The sequence below is a fragment of the Schistocerca piceifrons genome, chromosome 5, assembly GCF_021461385.2.
Source record: "Schistocerca piceifrons isolate TAMUIC-IGC-003096 chromosome 5, iqSchPice1.1, whole genome shotgun sequence".
Taxonomy (NCBI): domain Eukaryota; kingdom Metazoa; phylum Arthropoda; class Insecta; order Orthoptera; family Acrididae; genus Schistocerca; species Schistocerca piceifrons.
In genome coordinates this window covers 306,864,348-306,887,807 of record NC_060142.1, presented here as the reverse complement: position 1 = coordinate 306,887,807, position 23,460 = coordinate 306,864,348, and the positions used below count along the sequence as shown (strand labels likewise).

Below are 23,460 nucleotides of genomic sequence, written 5' to 3'. Positions count from 1 at the left end.
GGCTGTTGGTGCGCTGTTGCCAGGCCGTCAAATGCACCTCTGTTACTCATTGTATCAGTTTTTGCTTTGGTCAGAAATAATATAATTACATTTCTGTAGTGAAATTAAACAGATCTTTGAAGAAAAGAGAACCACTTGTATGAGAATCAAGAGCTCAGATGGAAACCCAGTTCAAAGCAAGAAGGGAAAGCAGAAAGGTGGAGGGAGTATATAGAGGGTCTGTACAAGGGCGATGTACTTGAGGACAATATTATGGAAATGGAAGAGGATGTAGATGAAGATGAAATGGGAGATATGATACTGCGTGAAGAGTTTGACAGAGCACTGAAAGACCTAAGTCGAAACAAGGCCCCGGGAGTAGACAACATTCCATTAGAACTACTGACAGCCTTGGGAGAGCCAGTGCTGACAAAACTCTACCATCTGGTGAGCAAGATGTATGAGACAGACGAAATATCCTCAGACTTCAAGAAGAATATAATAATTCCAATCCCAAAGAAAGCAGGTGTTGACAGATGTGAAAATTACCGAACTATCAGTTTAATAACTTACGGCTGCAAAATACTAACACGAATTCTTTACAGACGAATGGAAACACTAGTAGAATCCGACCTTGGGGAAGATCAGTTTGGATTCCGTAGAATTATTGGAACACGTGAGGCAATACTGACCCTACGGCTTATATTAGAAAATAGATTAAGGAAAGGCAAACCTACATTTCCAGCATTTGTAGACTTAGAGAAAGCTTTTGACAATGTTGACTGGAATACTCTCTTTCAAATTCTGAAGGTGGCAGGGGTCAAATATAGGGAGCGAAAGGCTATTTACAACTTGTATAGAAACCAAATGGCAGTTATAAGAGTTGAGGGGCATGAAAGAGAAGCAGTGGTTGGGAAGGGAGTGAGACAGGGTTGTAGCCTCTCCCCGATGTTATTCAATCTGTATATTGAGCAAGCAGTGAAGGAAACAAAAGAAAAAGTCGGAGTAGGTATTAAAATCCATGGAGAAGAAATAAAAACTTTAAGGTTCGCCGATGACATTGCAATTCTGTCAGAGACACCAAAGGACTTGGAAGAGCAGTTGAACGGAATGGATAGTGTCTTGAAGGGAGGATATAAGATGAACATCAACAAGAGCAAAAAGAGGATAATGGAATGTAGTCGAATTAAGTCGGGTGATGCTGAGGGTATTAGATTAGGAAATGAGACACTTGAAGTAGTAAAGGAGTTTTGCTATTTGGGGAGCAAAATAACTGTTGATAGTCGAAGTAGAGAGGATATAAAATGTAGACTGGCAATGGCAAGGAAAGCGTTTCTGAAGAAGAGAAATTTGTTAACATCGAGTATAGATTTAAGTGTCAGGAAGTCGTTTCTGAAAGTATTTGTACGGAGTGTAGCCGTGTATGGAAGTGAAACATGGACGATAACTAGTTTGGACAAGAAGAGAATAGAAACTTTCGAAATGTGGTGCTACAGAAGAATGCTGAAGATTAGATGGATAGATCACATAACTAACGAGGAGGTGTTGAATAGGATTGGGGAGAACAGAAGCTTGTGGTACAACTTGACTAGAAGAAGGGATCGGTTGGTAGGACATGTTCTGAGGCATCAAGGGATCACCAATTTAGTATTGGAGGGCAGCGTGGAGGGTAAAAATCGTAGAGGGAGACCAAGGGATGAATACAATGGAGAGCTGGATCAAATCAGTCTCAGGACTGAAGACCACAACAACAACAACAGTGAAATATTGATTTAGGCTCTATATTTGCAGCCAAAAATGTTCAAATGTGTGTGAATTCCTAAGGGAGGTCATCGGTCCCTTAGACTTACACACCACTTAAACTAACTTATGCTAAGACCAAAACACACACCCATGCCCGAGGGAGGACTCGAACCTCCGGTGGGAGGGGCCACACAATCCGTGACGTGGCGCCTCTAACCGCGCGGCCACTCCGCGCAGCTTTTTGCAGTTACAGTGTGTTTATATGCAGTGTAAATGCATGTAAATCACTGACAAAAACGCATATCAGAGTAAAATATACTATAATTACTAGTCTTTCACGCAAATTAGCAAGCTAACGAAAATGCATACTTGCACAAACTTGGTGGTCTTCGTTTCCGAATGGTGGTAGTCTTCTAACTTGCTTCTTTTATGACATCTGTAAACGAACTGGCTTTCTTTGAGAAAACCATCTTCGCTAACACCATATGCACAACAATCAGCCTGGTCTCTTTCGCAAGAGGTACCTTAAGACCTAAGACCCCCACTTTGACTCGAATTCCATCATACGTACTTCAGTGAAACGACACATGCGCTGGATAGTTCATTAACCAATGCTACAAACTGTAGCTAGGTTTGTTTCTTGCAATAGTTGCTTTTTTCGGTGTCATGTCACAGCATTTCCTGATATCATCGTTATTGACTCTACCTTCCTCAAATCTTTCCTAACGAGCGTGCTTGTAGATGCTAACACTTCATCGTTATTGTCTACAAGACGCTTTAAATATTTATAGACCCTGTGGATTACGGATTTGCTTTGCTGCCGACGGTGAGTTGCATTTTTCAGTCGCACTCTTCGTGCTGTCAAAGCGCGTCGTGTTGGAGTTGTTTGCAAACGCTACCCTCGCGGCACAGGGGAAATCTCTCTTTCTTCCCGTTTCTCCATTTTCAAGATACAAGTTTTTAGTTAGAATCAAAATGCCAAAACCAATAAATCAATACGGACTGGAAAACAAAAACTGCGCGAAAATCTACACACCGTCCCGCTGCCGATGCTATACTGGCGATCGATGGCCCAAGCTACAGCTGTAAGCAACTTTTTGTTCCATGTACTCTTCGCGTAAAGAAATATCAAGTTTTCATATGTTTAAAATATGAACACCGCAGAGCTTTGTTGCATGAGATCCTGTATCGGGATGTATCAACGTCACCTAGATGACAAGGCCGTACAACTCGACTGTGACGTCACGAGTCTCGGATGATGGGAGCCGGCAAGCATTAACTCTCCGAACGTTACTTGCACAGAAGTCGTTGTATTGGAATGACTTGAGGTGGAAAATCAGCAGACATGCAAATGCATTATGGCGATCGAATTTGTAAATAATGTCATGTTTTTAAGACGTTACTGATGATTATATTATCACTACCATGAAAACTAAGTAAAACAGCTATTTTGCGAAGTACATCAGATATTAAATAACGGATGTGTGACATTGCAGCGGCATAGTTATTTGCAGTGCGTTAGTTTAATGATAATAGTTATTTAAAATTACTACAGCTAACAAAAGGTTGTATGACTAAATAATTACGAACTTTGAGCTACAAACCTCGAACAAATATCAGACAGGTGCAACAAGCATAAAAAGCTATGTGTTGCTGTTGCAAGACTTTTTTTTTAAAACGCATACTTCAATAAGAAATTTTCAGTGTAATAAAATAGCACAGTTTTTTCGGTATACTGGAGTTTTATTTATTCTGAATTAGTTTTACTGTTACAACTGATTCTTACAGATTCTTACATTTGCTGCTGCTCACAGAAAGCTAAAATTTACACTTTATAGGTAAACATACTTGCGATAGAATGAGATTTTCACTCTGAAGCGGAGTGTGTGCTAATATGAAACTTCCTGGCAGATTAAAACTGTGTGCCGGACCGAGACTCGAACTCGGCACCTTTGCTTTTCGCGGGCAAGTGATCTACCAACTGAGCTACCCAAGTGCTCTACCACCGCTCTACCCGCGAGAGGCAAAGGTCCCGAGTTGCGTTAATTAATCTGCTGTCTCACAACAAGTGTAACTCTGGTAAGGTTTATTGCACGAAAACCTTCGAATAGCCTATGATTTTTTGCGCCAGGAATGAATAAATGAGCAGGTATCAGTTTTGTTATGGAAAAGTATTTCGTCTAACGCTTGTTTTAGTGTGGAAATTAGGATGTGTCTAAGTAGCACACTGGCAAAAAACGCTATACGGATGAGCCATATTCACGAGACAATCATCTTCCTACAGTAACAGTAGGGCACGTATGTCAACTTTTATACTTCAGAAAATAATTCAGACGCTTTCAAGCACTACTTCCCGTTTAAGAGAGAAACATGCTCCTTCTCTTGCAAATTGGGGTATGCATTTCTTTCAAAAAAACTTAGATTATACTCATGTATGACATTAGGTCTATCGATTTATGTTTAGTGAATGTAAGCTTGTGTCTTTCTGTAGAGTATTCACATATTTACAACTCAATATAGATGTAAGTTCTCTCTCTCTCTTCACACACACACACACACACACACACACACACACACACACACACGAGAGAGAGAGAGAGAGAGAATCGCACAGTGACAGTAAAGAAATACCACATACAGTATACACTGATGAGCCAACACGTCATGACAACATGCTTTATAGCTCGTTTCTCCGTCTTTGGAACGAAATGCATCAATGATTCTGCGTATCAGGGATTCGACAGTTTATTGGTAGGTTTGTGGAGGTATGTGGCATTAGATGTCTACGCATAGGACATGTAATTCGCGCAAATGACAGGAAGCTGATTTGCGTACGCAGTGATGCCGGCCGATAGCGACCTAGATGAGTTGCGTAGGACGTACATCAGGCGAATTTCGTCACCGAGACATGAACGTGAGTTCACTACGACGCTCCTGTAACGTGTCTGGCTCAGATATACGGACAGCTATACTGTTGAAAGAGAACATCGCTGTCGGTGAAGACATCAAGCACGAAGGGATTAGGTGATTCGCAGCTGTCAACTTGTCTTCTATTACTACCACAGATCCCACGCAAGCGCAGGAGAATGTCTCCCGTAGCATAATACTGCTCCCACAAACCTGCGTCCGTGGCGCACAGCACGTTTCGAGCCGTAGTTCACTCCGATGACTGGGTTTGGGGAGACGACCAGCAACCCATTATAGCAAAAATGCGATTCACCCGAAGAGCCGACACGTTTCCATTGATCGACTGCCAAATCCCGATAGTCCTCTGCCCACTGCAATCTTAGTTGACGATGTCGTTGGGTCAACATCTGAACACACAGGGGTGGTCTCAAATGGTTCAAATGGCTCTGAACACTATGGGACTCAACATCTGAGGTCATCAGTCCCCTAGAACTTAGAACTACTTAAACCTAACTAACCTAACGACATCACACACATCCATGCCCGAGGCAGGATTCGAACCTGCGACCGTAGCAGTCGCGTGGTTCCGGACTGAAGGGCCTAGAACCGCTCGGCCACCACGGTCGGCAGGGGTGGTCTCCTGTGGAGCTCCATGCACTACAGTGTTCGATGAACGGTGAGTTCCCAAACACTTGTGCGTGACCAGTATTGTGTTCTTTCGGCAAAGATGTCACAGATCACCATCCAGCATACTTTAGAGACCAGACAATTCTCCTAACCCCATTTTCTGTGAACAGTCGTGAGTGTCCAATATTTAACGCCTAGAGGTAGTTTCACTGTCCTACCTTTCTCCGTAGGTGCTCACGACAATAAAGCATGAACACATCGACCAGCTTCGCCGTTTTCGAGGTTCTCGTTCACAGGCTCTGCGTAATAATAATCTTCCCCTTGTTAAAGTCGCTTATCTCAATGGATTTCCACATTTTCAGCCCATATCTTCGCTAGGGAGGTGCCCCGTTCGTGTCTGGTCCGCTTACATGCTTTTCTTACCGCGTCAGAGACCCCAACGCCACCAGACGGCATCCAACGTCGCGATGGGCAGTGGTCATAATGTTTTGACTGATCAGTGTATGTCCTGTGTACTGTTCTGATAAAAGGAAATTGTAAACCAGATTAACTGGTGGTATAGGCTCACAGTTAATAATCATTGACAAATTGACAAGCAGCATCTAAAATTATGGACATCTCTTTCTATTTTCTGTGTTTCAAATATGTCCCACTGCAACAGTTTTCAGTTTTATTTTATTTGAAGATCTCTGCGCCTTATTTTCAATTTCACAGTAGTTGCTAAGCAGTATATTAACACTTGTACACACGACAGACTTCAATATTTTTTGTGCTGTGAATGCTTGTCTCGGTCTTCTACCACAAATTTCATTACTCAGTATGAAATCAAGGTTTAGTCTACTACCTACTGCGCGCTGGTTTTGAAGTGTAAGGAAGGGCTCACAACACCCATTTGGCAATAGCTATTGGATCCAGCAGAAAGAATACATCACAGCCAGTAATGTATTTTTATGAGGATATTTCAAGCTAGCTCAGTCTAAATTTTTAATAAGATTGAGCTCTGCCCCACGCGCCATTTCTCTATCCACTGTAAAAATTAAACACAGTTGGTACATTTTAATTTCTTAAGTCCACTGTAGCAGCAATTGCCTGCAATAAATGTAAGGACCGGTATCTCTGGGGTGATGTGTTCCAAATAAGCCTGACAGACGCTTACTTTATTCAAACTATTTAGCGCAGAGCTGTCAGTTACTGTGTTAAGACTTTCTGATTGGTCACAACTGGGAAGAGATCTCATTACGGTTTTCTTAGTTGACCCACTTTGTAAAGAGAGCTCTAGTAGAGAACGCAGTGCGCAGTTTTTTTTTTTTTTTTTTCATATATCTGCATTGCTGTCAACACAATCCAAACCTTGCTTCCAGTGCATCAGTCTGAAATTTCCGGGTAAGATAGATGATACTTTCAGTTCTCATATACAATAGATCTTCAGTTCGAGTAATGCATATGTGCTATGTTTCAGTATAGAACGAGTTTTTTCAGTGCGCTTAGCTTCTGACAAACTCATGAATACCCGTTTATCCAGCCAATTAAGAAACGTCTCTAGAAACACACATCTTTCATCTTCATGGTGTTTCGTAAGTGGTTTTTGCATTACCTCCGCAAGTCTTAGTCATTTAAAAGCGGTCCAGAACGAGATTTTCACTCTGCAGCGGAGTGTGCGCTGATATGAAACTTCCTGGCAGACTAAAACTATGTGCCGGGCAGAGATTCGAACTCGGAACCTTTTCCTTTCGCGGGCAAGTGCTCAAGTTTCATATCAGCGCACACTCCGCTCCAGAGTGAAAATCTCATTCTGGAAACATCCCTCAGGCTGTGGCTAAGCCATGTCTCCGCAATATCCTTTCTTTCAGGAGTGCTAGTTCTGCAAGGTTCGTAGGAGAGCTTTTGTAAAGTTTGGAAGGTAGGAGACGAAGTACCGGCAGAAGTAAAGCTGTGAGGACGGGGCTTGAGTCGTGCTTGAGTAGCTCTGTTGATGCCGGCACGGTAGCTCAGCGTGTTCGGACAGAGGGTTACATACCCTCTGTAATAAAAAACTGAGTTAATCGATCATCAACGAACTTAATCGGATGTCTTAAGACGTCCGCCCCGAGCAGATACAACGAACAAACGCGGACAAAATGAAAATTTAAAAAAAAAGAAAAAAAAAGTTGGTAGAGCACTTGCCCGCGAAAGGCAAAGGTCCCGAGTTCGAGTCTCGGTCCGGCACACAGTTTTAATCTGCCAGGAAGTTTCATTTAAAAGGGGTCTTAAAATTAACGATCTGCCACCAGGTGCTAATAATATTTATAAATCCGGGAGTACCTTTATAATTTTCAATATCATATGTGAGTCTTAACTCAAGTAAACTCTTCTGGATGTTATCATTGAAAATTTGGTAAACAAGTTTTACATTCGGTTTTTCCAATGAAAATGGCCACAGTACTTTCAAGCTTAAGCCCTTCCCAAATTTTAATAATTTGTTGCTCCCAGTTTCGAATAATGATCTTCTACATCTACATCTACATCTATACTCCGCGAGCCACCTTACGGTGTGTGGCGGAGGGTACTTATTGTACCACTATCTGATCCCCCCTTCCCTGTTCCATTCACGAATTGTGCGTGGGAAGAACGACTGCTTGTAAGTCTCTGTATTTGCTCTAATTTCTCGGATCTTTTCGTTGTGATCATTACGCGAGATATATGTGGGCGGTAGTAATATGTTGCCCATCTCTTCCCGGAATGTGCTCTCTCGTAATTTCGATAATAAATCTCTCCGTATTGCGTAACGCCTTTCTTGAAGTGTCCGCCACTGGAGCTTGTTCAGCATCTCCGTAACGCTCTCGCGCTGACTAAATGTCCCCATGACGAATCGCGCTGCTTTTCGCTGGATCATGTCTATCTCTTCTATTAATCCAACCTGGTAAGGGTCCCATACTGATGAGCAATACTCAAGAATCGGACGAACAAGCGTTTTGTAAGCTACTTCTTTCGTCGATGAGTCACATTTTCTTAGAATTCTTCCTATGAATCTCAACCTGGCGCCTGCTTTTCCCACTATTTGTTTTATGTGATCATTCCACTTCAGATCGCTCCGGATAGTAACTCCTAAGTATTTTACGGTCGTTACCGCTTCCAATGATTTACCACCTATGGCATAATCGTACTGGAATGGATTTCTGCCCCTATGTATGCGCATTATATTACATTTATCTACGTTTAGGGAAAGCTGCCAGCTGTCGCACCATGCATTAATCCTCTGCAGGTCTTCCTGGAGTACGTACGAGTCTTCTGATGTTGCTACTTTCTTGTAGACAACCGTGTCATCTGCAAATAGCCTCACGGAGCTACCGATGTTGTCAACTAAGTCATTTATGTATATTGTAAACAATAAAGGTCCTATCACGCTTCCTTGCGGTACTCCCGAGATTACCTCTACATCTGCAGATTTTGAACCGTTAAGAATGACATGTTGTGTTCTTTCTTCTAGGAAATCCTGAATCCAATCACAAACCTGGTCCGATATTCCGTAAGCTCGTATTTTTTTCACTAAACGTAAGTGCGGAACCGTATCAAATGCCTTCCTGAAGTCCAGGAATACGGCATCAATCTGCTCGCCAGTGTCTACGGCACTGTGAATTTCTTGGGCAAATAGGGCGAGCTGAGTTTCACATGATCTCTGTTTGCGGAATCCATGTTGGTTATGATGAAGGAGATTTGTATTATCTAAGAACGTCATAATACGAGAACACAAAACATGTTCCATTATTCTACAACAGATTGACGTAAGCGAAATAGGCCTATAATTATTCGCATCTGATTTATGACCCTTCTTGAAAATGGGAACGACCTGCGCTTTCTTCCAGTCGCTAGGTACTTTACGTTCTTCCAGCGATCTACGATAAATTGCTGATAGAAAGGGGGCAAGTTCTTTAGCATAATCACTGTAGAATCTTAAGGGTATCTCGTCTGGTCCGGATGCTTTTCCGCTACTAAGTGATAGCAGTTGTTTTTCAATTCCGATATCGTTTATTTCAATATTTTCCATTTTGGCGTCCGTGCGACGGCTGAAGTCAGGGACCGTGTTACGATTTTCCGCAGTGAAACAGTTTCGGAACACTGAATTCAGTATTTCTGCCTTTCTTCGGTCGTCCTCTGTTTCGGTGCCATCGTGGTCAACGAGTGACTGAATAGAGGATTTAGATCCGCTTACCGATTTTACATATGACCAAAACTTTTTAGGGTTCTTGTTTAGATTGTTTGCCAATGTTTTATGTTCGAATTCGTTGAATGCTTCTCTCATTGCTCTCTTTACGCTCTTTTTCGCTTCGTTCAGCTTTTCCTTATCAGCTATGATTCGACTACTCTTAAACCTATGATGAAGCTTTCTTTGTTTCCGTAGTACCTTTCGTACATGATTGTTATACCACGGTGGATCTTTCCCCTCGCTTTGGACCTTAGTCGGTACGAACTTATCTAAGGCGTACTGGACGATGTTTCTGAATTTTTTCCATTTTTGTTCCACATCCTCTTCCTCAGAAATGAACGTTTGATGGTGGTCACTCAGATATTCTGCGATTTGTGCCCTATCACTCTTGTTAAGCAAATATATTTTCCTTCCTTTCTTGGCATTTCTTATTACACTTGTAGTCATTGATGCAACCACTGACTTATGATCACTGATACCCTCTTCTACATTCACGGAGTCGAAAAGTTCCGGTCTATTTGTTGCTATGAGGTCTAAAACGTTAGCTTCACGAGTTGGTTCTCTAACTATCTGCTCGAAGTAATTCTCGGACAAGGCAGTCAGGATAATGTCACAAGAGTCTCTGTCCCTGGCTCCAGTTCTGATTGTGTGACTATCCCATTCTATACCTGGTAGATTGAAGTCTCCCCCTATTACAATAGTATGATCACGAAACTTCTTCACGACGTTCTGCAGGTTCTCTCTGAGGCGCTCAACTACTACAGTTGCTGATGCAGGTGGTCTATTGCAGAAAAGGAGCTTGCATTATAACAGATGTGTTTTGAAAGCTGGGAATGAAGAATATCGATCATTTTTCAGGTTAACCCAATTATTTCTTATGCATTTTAAAATATAAATAGTATCTTGAACATAAAACAGGGCCTAGAATAATCTGTAGCGTGTCGGTAAGCAATACTGATGTGTTGTGGAACTTGAAATAGCCAAATTAATTCAGGTGTTGTGCGAAGTAATACAGATAACTGTCAATCCAGTTAGTAGATTTTTGATTACACCGAACAAGCTATCAGCAGTCCTCTTATTTCCTGGCAAGATGTGAGCAACATGCTTGAATGGTGACATTACATCCTGCCATAGATGCAAGGGCTGTTGTTCCAAGAGCAGTGCTGTCATGGGCCTTTTCAACCAGGTCCCCCCCTGGCCTGGCTCATTTAATATGTATCTCATCCGACATGAGTGTCACAAAACACTCATTATAGTTCAGATTTGATGTTTTCACCTTAAAGTAAGCCAAAAGATTTGAACTGTTGGGATTAACATCAGTGTTACCACAAATGTTTTTTATTTAAGTGAGATGCGGCAGAATAATATTGCCAGTGCTAAGTATGAACTTGTAGGCATGACTTGAAATAAAACGCAAAAAAAGATGCAAAAATTAATAGACGAGGAACAAATCTACGTCTTTTAGGAGGTGAAAAGCTTAGATGAAGCTGACTTTTTATAAACTCATGGGAAGTTTTATTCTGTCATCACACACTAAACTGCGTAGCAAGTCGAGAGTAACATCATGTAGCTCACTTTCTTCTTGACTGTGTATAAAACCTTCCGTAAATTTTATAATATTCCCTACATCAGGAATAGCACTTACAATTTTTGCAATATTTTTAGACGAGATTTCTTGGCATTTGACAAAAACAGTTACTCTCGGATTAGAATTTATGTACAGAACGTCGTATGGAGTCCTCTCGAGATCAAAATAAAAATAAGATAAACAAAATACATTTATTCTTCATTGCTGTAGACGACTTTTCACTACACTTTACAGACTCAAGTTTCTTCGTTAGTTCGTGAAATGCGCTTAAAAGTATGTTCTTATCGTATTTCTCCAACGATTTAACACTAGAGTCTGTTGCTGCGTTCTAAGAGCAGCAGCCTCGCGCTTTTGCTGCTTTGCAGATGGAGATTTCCTGATGATTGCGTTGTTTTTGGAAGTTTGCGTGGTACAGCAGTTCTTATGAGTTTTGGCTTGCTCAGAGATGAAGTTAGTGTAGCTCCCGTTTTCCAACCTTCTGTAGTCGTTTCCCGTGATATTGAAATGTAGGTGACAGAGCTATGAAGAGCTACAGTATTGACGTTACTAAAAATTTTACTACGTAATAACACTAAACTGCTAAGCTCTTTCGTCATACTATCTGTACCAATGCTTAAGATGATAGCTAGGAATGAAATTATCCCTTTTGATTGCAGATAACCATTTAGCACGCATTTCTTCGTCATAAGGAAATGTGAATATGTGAACTTTGTTCTTATCGGTGTACTTACCGACGCTGCCACGAACACAACATTTGTTCACCACTGTGCTGATTAGCACTGAAATGAAATGTCGTGTGGCTAGGGCCTCCCGTCGGGTAGACCGTTCGCCGGGTGCAAGTCTTTCGATTTGACGCCACTTCGGCGACTTGTGCGTCGATGGAGATGAAATGATGATGATTAGGACAACACAACAGCCGGTTCCTAAGCGGAAAAAGTCTCCGACCCAGCCGGGAATCGGCCCTTATGATTGACATTCTGTCGCGCTGACCACTCACTGATTAGCACTGAGCTGTTAAAGATACCTTATGCCTCATGATCCACTACATATCAGAAAAGAAAACAGATTTCAAACACGATTTCAGATGTGGTCAAAAGCACAGAGTAACCAGGACGGTTAACAATTTGAAAGAAGGAGCTTTTTTAGTGGCAAAGCAACTTTCCGTTCGTGCTGCCGTAGGGGTAGGCATTGTCGTTCCTAAACATGTCGCTGTGGTGGCTCGGCTCGTATTGCCTGGAGCCCGTGACGTCACACCCTGATTTGCGATGAGTTGTAAGGCCTTGTCATCTACGTGGCGTTGGATACATATACAAGTCGTCCTCCAACCTTGGGATCGGCCGTACCAAAATACACTGACGGAAAAATGTCCCAACACCAAAAAATTATTGTTGTGGAGTAATGGAATTTCGGGAATACATTTGTCCAGCTAACAATTTAAGTGATTAACATTGAAAGATCACAGGTTAATCTAAGCGTGAGATAAGCCCTTGCAAATGTGAAATGCTGGTACATTAATAAACGGTGTAACCGCCAGAATGTTGAATGCAAGCGTACATCCATGCTTACATTGCGTTGTACGGGTGCCAGATGTCAGTTTTTGGGATGGAGTTCCGTGCCTATTGCACTTGGTCAGTTAATACAGGGACAATTAGTGCTGTTCGTGGATGACGCTGGAGTTGGTATCCAGTGATGTCCAATATGTGCTCAACTGGAGACAGAGCTGCTGATAGAGCGGACCAAGGCAATATATCGACGCTCTGTGGAGCATGTTGGGTTACAACAGGGGTGTGTGGGCGACCGTAATCCTGTTGGAAAACGCCCTCTGGAATGCTGTTCATGAATGGCAGCACTAGAGGTCGAATCACCAGACTGAGGTGCAAATTTGAGCAGAGTGCGTGGGATAACTACAAGAGTGCCTCTGCTGTCATTCGAAATCGACTCTAGGTGTATGTCCAATGTGTCTAGTACTCAGGCAGGTTGGTTGCAAGCCCTCAACTGACCTCCTTCTAACCAACACACGGCCATCACTGGCACCGAGGCAGAACCAGCTATCATCAGAAAACACAATGAGCACTTGCTTGACACCATAGAAGTTGCAAATGGAGGTGGTTTGGTTTGTGGAATATACGCTAAGGGGCGTCTGGCTTGAGCTGTCTTTGAAAATAACCGATTTGTAACAGTTCGTTGTGTCACTGTGGTGTCAACTGCAGCTCAGATTGCTACTGCTGACGCAGTACGGTGCGCTAGTGCCATATGGCGAACACGATGATCTTCTCTCTCGGTAACGGCACACGGCTGGTCGGAGCCCAGTCTTCTTCCTACCGTACATTCTCTTGACCACCGCTGCCAGCAATCATATACAGACGGCCGGTGTGGCCGAGCGGTTCTAGGCGCTTCAGTCTGGAACCGCGCGACCGCTACGGTCGCAGGTTCGAATCCTGCCTCGGGCATGGATGTGTGTGTTGCCCTCAGGTTAGTTAGGTTTCAGTAGTTCTAAGTTCTAGGGGAGTGATGACCTCAGAAGTTAAGTCCCATAATGCTCAGAACCATTTCAACCGTTTGAACCAATCATATACAGTGACTACATTATTGCCAAGTTTTTTTGCCGTATCGCAGAAGAAACATCCAGCTTCTCGTAGTCCTATTACATCACCTCGTTCAAATTGAATGAGATGTTGGTGACTGCGTCTTTGTCGCCTTAAAGGCATGCTTCACTAACATCACCTCACCACGTCCAATCCCAAATGTAACTAACGCTCACGGTCGTTACAGGTGTATTTAAAGCAATCCTGATTTGCATTATTGCAGTGATGTTACTAGCGCCACTCTTATATGACTAGAGCCAAATCTGAATAGACATCATCTTTCAGGTGTAGAAACACGCCTACCAACTTTCGTTTATTCGTGCAACTCCTTCTTGGTGTTGCACTTCTTTCCCGTCAGTATAATTACAGGTGGGGACGGGACGTCGTGTGACTAGGGCCTCCAGTCGGGTAGACGCAGACCGTTCGCCGGGTGCAAGTCTTCCGATTTGACGCCACTTCGGCGACTTGCGCGTCGATGGGGATGAAATGATGATGATTAGGACAACACAACACCCAGTCCCTGAGCGGAGGAAATCTCCGACCCTACCGGAAATGGAACCCGGGCCCTTAGGATTGACATTCTGTCGCGCTGACCAATCAGCTACCGGGGTCGGACTACTTACAGGTGAAACTAGGAGAAGAAAAAGAAAATATTGGTAACATTTGTGTTCCCATCATCTTAGTAAGCGTACAGGTTACTGAGTTTCATTTTTCTAAGATTTCTTATCTAATATTCATGAAGATAGTGAAGGATCTATTTTAGTAAACCCACCTTAGGTTCCCAACGTAAAATATTCTAAGTGGATGATGGAGACCTTGAGGGTATTACATGTCGTGTATATTAAAAGGTAGACTTTTCCACTTCGCTCACGCAAGCTACAACCCTCTGCCTTTAGAGCGCTTCGAATTGTAGCGTGTAACATGGCGGTGGATAACGTAATTATGTCAGTCCGTGAGAAATCGTGTGCTGTAATCGAATTTTTAACCGTTGAAAAAGTGCATCCAAATGAAATCCATAAAAGACCCAAAGCTATGTACAATGGTGATTGTATCGACATCAGTATTGCGCGACGTTGGGTTGTTCGTGTTCGTAATCACGGAAACAGTGGTGCTAACCTCAACGCGTGTCAGACCTCAGAATGGATGACCGTGTATGGTAGCCGACGAGACTCATCACAATCATGTTGACGAACTCATCAGAGAAAACTCTCGGATGCTACCGACACAGCTTTCAGGCGGTGTGTACGGGTCACCATTACAGAGCTGCAGTGTGCACGGTGGGTGCATTGAATGCTCACTCCTGACGTGAAATAGAGGAGATCGGACCTCCGCCAATCATTTCTTTTGCATGTTTAGTGCGAGGATGATGGATCCCTTAACTATATTATGATAAGTGATAAAAGCTAAGTTCAACGTTTTGACCCCTAAAACAAGAGAGTATCAATGGAGCTTTGGCACCAAGGATCACTGACGCCAAACAAGTTCAAGACCAGGTCATCAAGAGGCAAAGTCATGTTCACATTGCACTGGGATTTCAAGGTGTCGTACATTTGGATTGGTTAGTTGATTTGGGGGATTGGACCAAAGAGCGAGGTCATCGGTCCCATCGGGTTAGGGAAGGGTGGGGAAGGAAGTCGGCCTTTCAAAGGAGCCATCCCCTCATTTGCCTGAAGCGATTTGGGGAAATCAAGGAAAACCTAAATCAGGAAGGCCGGACGCGGGTTTGAACCGTCGTCATCCTCTATGTGAGTCCAGTTTGTTAACCACTGCACCTCCTCGCTCGATAGTAGATTTGGAATTCATGCCTAAAGGCAACACCATAAAATCTGCAAGGTACTGCGTGATGCTGAGAAAAGGGAAAGCACGAATTCGAAGAGTGTGTCCACAAGTGGATCGTTCTCTCTTTCAGCATTACAATGCCAGACCACACAAGAGCGCTGCAGTATCTGCAACAATCCTATGTTTTGGGTTCACCGCCATGGATAATCCTACATACAGTCCCATCCGATTTCCATGTTTCCAAAACCTAAGGGACAGCTTCGAGGACGTCACTTGCATGACGATGAAGTGGTGCAAACAGAGGCGAGGCAGTGGCTCCGTCAGCAAATTCTAAAATGTTTGACTTTGTTGATGGAGCCACTGCCTTGCCATTTACAGTGATGGTATCAAGAAATTTCTCTCTCTTTGGGAGAAATGTGTTCATCGCCAGGATAACTGTGTTGAGAAATAACTATGCAGACTTGAAGAATAAAGATGTAGAGTGTTAATGACGTCTGTTTTATTTAAATAGCTTTCAGTGTTTTCACGTAAAAATTTCGGAGGCATTACTTTTCATCAGACCCACGTAAACGCATCGAACGGGATTACAAAATAATGCTGAAAATTTGACAGGTAGATAGGATAACTAATTCCTGTTTGTACAGCGTAATGCACAGCACGTTGGCTTACGAGACAGGAAGTTGCACCAAATGTGTATCGAATCTGTGGGGCGATTTGACGACCGTGGCTGGTGCAGTGGCCAACCCGAGTGTGGCTTTTAGGCAGTTTCCCACGCTAGTTTAAGCGAACGCTGGGCTGGTTTCCAATTTCCGCTCAGTTAAAATACGATCACATAAAGGGCAAAGTTTGCGCAATTTACATGCAGGTGTCGGACACAACTTCCCTTCCTTAGGCAACTGACGCTTTGGCGACAGGAGAGGCACACGGCCGAGAAGTTAAATAAAATAAACTTGGCAAAATTTGAGTATAGCGGACCCTGAACTAGACGGGATTAACTTTCGGCAAAAGAAAGTGATGGCAGGATAACTAGGAAAAAAAGTATTGAACCGAATTGGAGGGGAAAGAGCTGTATAGCGCAACTTCTAAGTTGACAGGGCCCACCATTTTGGATCAAGGAATAGCTAATTCGATAACAGTTGGAGTGGGGGAAGGGGAGGGGGGCTGTATTACAAAATTGGACCAAAGGTTGACAACAGTAAACAGCTTCAAATAGTGTAAGTTGTAGTACCTGTGCAGAGATGAAAAACCTTCCTCAGAGAGTCTAGCGTAGAAATCTGCATCAAACCAAACTTTGGACTAAATACCGGAACACTGACATGGGAATCCCATAAGGGGACGTCCAGTAATAACGTGAGCACAAAATTGGGCGGGGGGGGGGGGGAGGGGAGGGATCCAGTAAAGTCTTACAAAACATCACTTAATCACTTAAAGGGGACAGGGGGCAATGAAAATCTCATGTCAATTTTTTAATTCAGCGATTGTACACTATTATAACACAGATAACATTTTGTTTTTCCAAGCCGGGACTTCCCTATTTGAAACAACTGCCGCACAAGTTTCAGATTTCACGCAGGGACTTCCCTGCCATGCCAGTCGAAATCACTGCGAGTCATTCAGTGAGTTAGTCATGGTATTCTGCAACTCATTTAAATACGCTGTTATTATGTTCAACATGAATGAGTATCAAAACTTTTACAATATGTGAGTTAAGCGGCTGGCTGACAAGCTTATCCGCAGTTCGGTGACAAGAACTCTTTTAGTGATCATGTAGATCAAGAGACTGAAAAAGTGCGTAGCCATATGCTTCAAAGTACGGTACAAACAAATTTGTCCCTCATCTATGAAGTAGGTAAAGTTTCAGGGACATGTGACATATATAGTACATCAGTGAAAAATCAGTTTCTTAGAGTTATGCCAAAACAGTTAACACCATTTTCTTGGAGCCTTTTTGTCCGTCTGTATACGTAGGCCTGTCCGTTCAAATACCACCCAGGATTGGCATGTTTCAGATGGTGTTTTTAATCATGTGTTAAAAACACTGCTTAATACGCTTTCTAATTGAAACATGTTCTTGTTTAAGTGTTTTAATCAATGTTTAAAACAAACACTGCAGAGAGGGGGAGGGTTGGGGCACCACATTTCACCCAATCTCACCAGTGGGGGAGGGGGGACCAATTTTAAAAAATAAACCTCATGTAATTAATGGTCGTACGCCAACCACGATGATGTGAATTTCAACTTGCACACATGATAACATATTGATCGAGGTTATATGGATTTCGGTGCTTCTAAACTTTCGAAAAAAGTTTGATTTACTACAGCAGAGATGCCTTCTACGGGCAGAACGCTGCAAGTTATCCTGGATGGGGAGTCACCCTCAGAGTTAATGTCACGTGTCCCTAGCAGGCTAACAGAACTTTCACTTCTCCATGTTACACGATAACTTCTCAGCAGATAATATTAGCTGAAACCTGAGAGTTTTCATTGCTACACGGCCTACTGTCTGCCTGCCAAAGATGCACTGCTCTACATTTATGTATGATTGTTAATAAAGAGTTTTGGCAACAGATTGGCGTTGTATCCCCGCCCACTCCCCCCCCCCCCCCCTCACTTCCAGCAGAGAGCCACTCGCTCCTGAAGCACGGTCCACTACAATAATGTACAGAGGCATGCTGAAAAGTAAAGCACCGAGATTTTTTATTTGAAAATTCTTAAAGCTTTTTAAATAAAACAAACGTCATTAACATTCTACATCTTTACCTTTCATATCTACATATCTGCAACCCTCTGCCAGAACAGAGCTCTGAACCGTGGCTTGTGTAACTATGTCAGTGTGTGAGAAATGGCATGCTGTAATCGAGTTTCGAATTCTAAGAGTGCGTCCACACGAGGAACACCTCTGCTACTCACCGAAAACATTATGACCACCGACCTGCTATCAATATAAACCCGTCTGGGCGATAGCACCGTCACCTGGCGAGGAATGACTGCTCGTCAGACACACGTACAGCGCATGCAGCACCGGTGAGCGTGCTATCTGTGTGTAGATAGGGGAAGGCGCGCGATCTATCTGCGTTTGACCGAGGGCCGATTGTGATGTCCCGGGGGCTCGGCACGGGCGATTCGGAAACTGCATGACTCGTCGGGTGTTCGAGGAGTGCTGTGGCGAGTGTCTCCAACACGTGGCGAAACCAAGGTGAGACCACGTCCAGACGTCTTGGTGTTAGGCGCCCACCCCTCATTACATATGTCAGACGTCGTAGACTTGACGGACTGGTAAAACAGGATAGGCGGCGAACTGTGGCTAACATCAGACTTTAATAATGGGCAAAGTACAAGTGAGTTTGAACACACAGTGCACCGAACACTCTTAACAATTAGCCTCCACAGCTGACGTCCTATGCATGTACCAATGTTAACAACAAGACATCGGCAACTACGACTGAAATGGCCACGTGACCATCAACGCTGGACGTTGGCGCATTGGCAGAGCATTGCATGGTCTGATGAACCCTGATACCTTCTTCATCATGCCAATGGGAGGGCACGAATCCGTCGTCTTCTAGAGGAACGGCTCCTTGACACCTGTACTACGAGATGGAGACAAGCTGGCGGCGGCTCCACTACACTCTAGGAAACATTCGCATGGGCATCCGTGGGCCACCGGGGGTCGCGCAAGGCACCATGACGGCGTAGGAGATCGTACACTGGTTGCAGATCGTGTACACCCCTTCATGACGATCATGCCTCCCGGCGGCAGTGGCATTTTTCAGCAAGATAATGCGCCATGTCACAAGGCCAGGAGTGTGATGATGTGGTTCGAGAAACACAGTGGCAGTCAGGTGAACTTCACAACATCGCCCTGAACTTCAACTCTGTTGCCGGCCTTGTGGCCGAGCGGTTCTAGGCGCTTCAGTCCGGAACCGCACTGCTGCTACGGTCGCAGGTTCGAATCCTGCCTCGAGCATGGATGTGTGTGATGTCCTTAGGTTAGTTAGGTTTAAGTAGTTCTAAGTCTAGGGGACTGATGACCTCAGATGTTAAGTCCCATAGCGCTCAGAACCAAACACAGTGGCGAGTTCTAATTGGTGTGCTGGCTCCCCAACTCGGCAGATCTGAACACGGTCGATTCCATCTGGGATGCGACTGAACTTGGTGTTAGAGCTCACCGCCCCCCTCCCCTGAATTTACGGGAATTAGGTGACGTGTGTGTGCAAATGTGGTGCCAACTCCCTCCAGCGGCCAAACAAGGCCTCATTGCTTCCACGCCACGACGCGACTACTGTTATCCGTGCCAAAGGTTGACATACCTGCTATTAGGTAGGTGGTCATAATGTTCTGGCTGTTCAGTGTATATGTGTGTGGAATGTCCGAGGAGAACTAACGTCGCCAAGAAGCATTCGTCACTGTTATATGTGTCCAGTATCTGGCATTATAGTATGGGGTGTCACGGGGTACACAACGCGATCACTTGTGGCTTGCATAGCTGATAATTTGGAAAGGAAGTTTTATTTTCCTGACGTGTTAAGGCCGATGACAGTGGCCCATTTAGACGTCCCTGTGAACTCTTTGGACAAGATAATGCAAGACCTCGATTCAGAGACTGTTGCTCTGTTCAACACGTTCTCCAGATCTATAACCTTCTGAAACTATCTGGTCATGGGTTGCCGAGAGATTGGCACACCATCGTTCGCCAGACATTATACAGCCGTTGAGTTCTGGCATACAGTTCACCGGATTCGTCATCCAAGCTCAGTTCGCTTCATTGCCTAGCCGTGTTGCAGTCAATGTATCTACTATAAGTGAGAGCTCTCTGTACTAAATTTCGCACCTTCTGCATCCTCAAATCACCTACAAAGTTGATCATGCATTCCTCATATTATACTGTAGAGGCACAATAACTAAGATTTATTTTTTACTATCATTTCTACTGTCTTAATTTAATGGCGCACAGTGTGAACAAAAATCTCTTTGGTTTCGGACTTCGTGTCCTATGTCCACAAAATATAGCTTTAATTCGTTATATACATAGGACAAGCCGTTGATCTCCGCCCAAAATGGTAGATGCACAAAGAGACAATTAAAAAAAAATATTGCGTACATTTCGGTCTGTGCCACATGTGACATTATCCCCTAAACTCGAATAATGGGCGAGCAATTACTGTACTAAATTTCGCACCTTCTGCATCCTCAAATCACCTACAAAGTTGATCATGCATTCCTCATATTATACTGTAGAGGCACAATAACTAAGATTTATTTTTTACTATCATTTCTACTGTCTTAATTTAATGGCGCACAGTGTGAACAAAAATCTCTTTGGTTTCGGACTTCGTGTCCTATGTCCACAAAATATAGCTTTAATTCGTTATATACATAGGACAAGCCGTTGATCTCTGCCCAAAATGGTAGATGCACAAAGAGACAATTAGAAAAAAATATTGCGTACATTTCGGTCTGTGCCACATGTGACATTATCCCCTAAACTCGAATAATGGGCGAGCAATTACCATCCAGCTAATCACACTTGAAGCACCGCCTCCAACACTATCATTAGCACTTTCCTGAAAGAAACAGCTGCTCGTTGGCGTAAAAAGCTGCCTGACCTTAAATACCTTTTTCAAACTGCACGCTTCTTACAACCTCACAGCAAGAGATAGTAAACTGAGGTAGGACGTGACTACCAGACCGGTATTCGCCTAGTGGGAGGTGGGAAACCGCAAGAGAACCACACCCAGGCAGGCCAGCACACCGACACTCACTCTTTGTTAATCTTTCAGGTGGATGAGATTTGGGGTTGATGCGCCTCTCCATGTCCCGGAAGTGAGCTCATAAACACGCTCCACTATCCAGATGGATATTTTCTTTTACAGTACAAAAACAATAAATTCAAATCCAACTATCCCAAGTAGTAATACTCGATAGGTGTATTATACACACAGAAACTACTACGATGATTTCTCGTGAGCGGCACTTGTGTCCTCGTCCTGCTTTCAGTAAATGGAACACTTTGTTCCCAGTTCAGTAGAGATGGGCGTTATTTTACTCCATCACGTCAGAGAAATCCCATACACAGGGAATTAGCATAAGTGAGCAGATGGAGGAATTCTGCATCGCCATTCCAGGCAAGCTCCTACTGGAGTGGTTTGCCATTGCCTGCATTCCACTTGGTATGAAGTGTCGCGTCTGCACCAGTGGCGTGCGGATGGCTGTGATGAATGCTTGTGCAGTACGGAGTTGGCTTTGTGTTGTTATGGATGAAGAAAAGGGAGAGGGTGAAATCCAATGCAGGTACATAGCCTGCCCTTCTACAATGGCACCAAGAGGGGCCCGCTGAGCTTAACGGCCCCATTTGACAGACGGATCACCACCAACACAGCCACATGCTCTCACTTTATGAAACGCTGTGGAGAGGTTTGGAATTGAATCCAGGACAGTGGAGCAAAGACTGGTGATCAGGAACATTACACCTCCATTTGATGGCCGAATACTGCCAGTGAAAATGTTCCACCAACAGGATTCAAGCTGGCTTGCATCCGAGTCGAGTGCCAAAACACAGGCCTGCATCAGCGAGCTCAGTTATAGTGGTGGGTGGTATTTAACATTACCATTAAAATAAAGATGTATTAAGTAAATAATGTATTCCACATTGGTCTCTAATCTTAAACAGATTACGATTCACCGACGTGAATTAGTGTTATCACCATTCTCCTCGATTTTGGATAGCAGTGAGAAAACATCTACATCTACATCTGCAAATCACATTTAAGCCCCTGGCAGAGGGTTCGTCGAACCACGTTCACAATTCTCTATTATTCCACTCTCGTATAGCGCACGGAAAGAACGAACAACTATATCTTTCCGTACGAGCTCTGATTTCCCTTGTTTCTTCCTATGTAGGTCGATGTCAACAAAATATTTTCGCATTCGGAGGAGAAAATTGGTGATTGGAATTTCGTGAGAAGATTCCGTCGCTACAAAAAACGGCTTTCTATTAATGATGTCCAGCCCAAATCCTGTATCATTTCAGTGACACTCTCTCCCGTATTTCGCGATAATACAAGACGTGCTGCCCTTTTTTGAACTTTTTCGATGTAGTCTGTCAGTCCTATCTGGAAAGGACCCCACACCGCGCAGCAGTATTCTAAAAGAGGCCGGACAAGCGTAGTGTGGGCAGTGTCCTTAGTAGATCTGTTACATTTTCTAAGTGTCCTGCCAATAAAGTGCAGTCTTTGGTTAGCCTTCCCCACAACATTTTCTATGTGGTCCTTCCAATTTAAGTTCAAAAAATGTTCAAATGTGAGTGAAATCTTATGGGACTTAACTGCTAAGGTCATCAGTCCCTAAGCTTACACACTACTTAACCTAAATTATCCTAAGGACAAACACACACGCACCCATGCCCGAAGGAGGACTCGAACCTCGGCCGGGACCAGCCGGACAGTCCATGACTGCAGCGCCTTAGACCGTTCCAATTTAAGTAGTTCGTTATTGTAATTCCTAGGTATTTAGTTGAGTTTACGGCCTTTAGATTTGACTGATTCATCGTGTAACCGAAGTTTAACGAATTCCATTTAGCACTTAGATGGATGACCTCACACTTTTCGTTTTTTTAGGGTCAACTGCCAGTTTTAGCACAATTCAGATACCATTTCTAAATCGTTTTGCAATTTGTTTTGACCTTCTGATGTCTTTATTAGTCGATAAACGACAGCGTCATCCGCAAACAACCTAAGACGGCTGCTCAGATTGTCTCCCAAAACTTTTATATAGATAAGGAACAGCAAAGGGCTTATAACACTACCTTGGGGAACGCCAGAAATCACTTTCTGTTTTAATCGATGACTTTCCGTCAGTTACTACGAACTGTGACCTCTCTGACAGGAAATCGCAAATCCAGTGGCATAACTGAGACAATATTCCATAAGCACGAAATTTCACTACAAGCTGCTTGTATGGTACAGTGTCAAAAGCCTTCCGGAAATTCAGAAATACGGAATTGATCTGAAATCCCTTCTCAATAGCACTCAACACTTCACGCGAACAAAGAGCTAGTTGTGTTTCACAAA

The 23,460-nt window shown here is 43.5% G+C and overlaps 1 protein-coding gene across 1 annotated transcript in view; it reads left to right on the top strand.

Annotated features, from left to right (window-relative positions):
* The window catches only part of LOC124798514 (lysosomal acid glucosylceramidase-like), a 249,659-nt gene that overhangs the window by 171 nt on the left and 226,028 nt on the right, over positions 1 to 23,460 (top strand). The gene's annotated exons all lie outside the window — the stretch shown is intronic.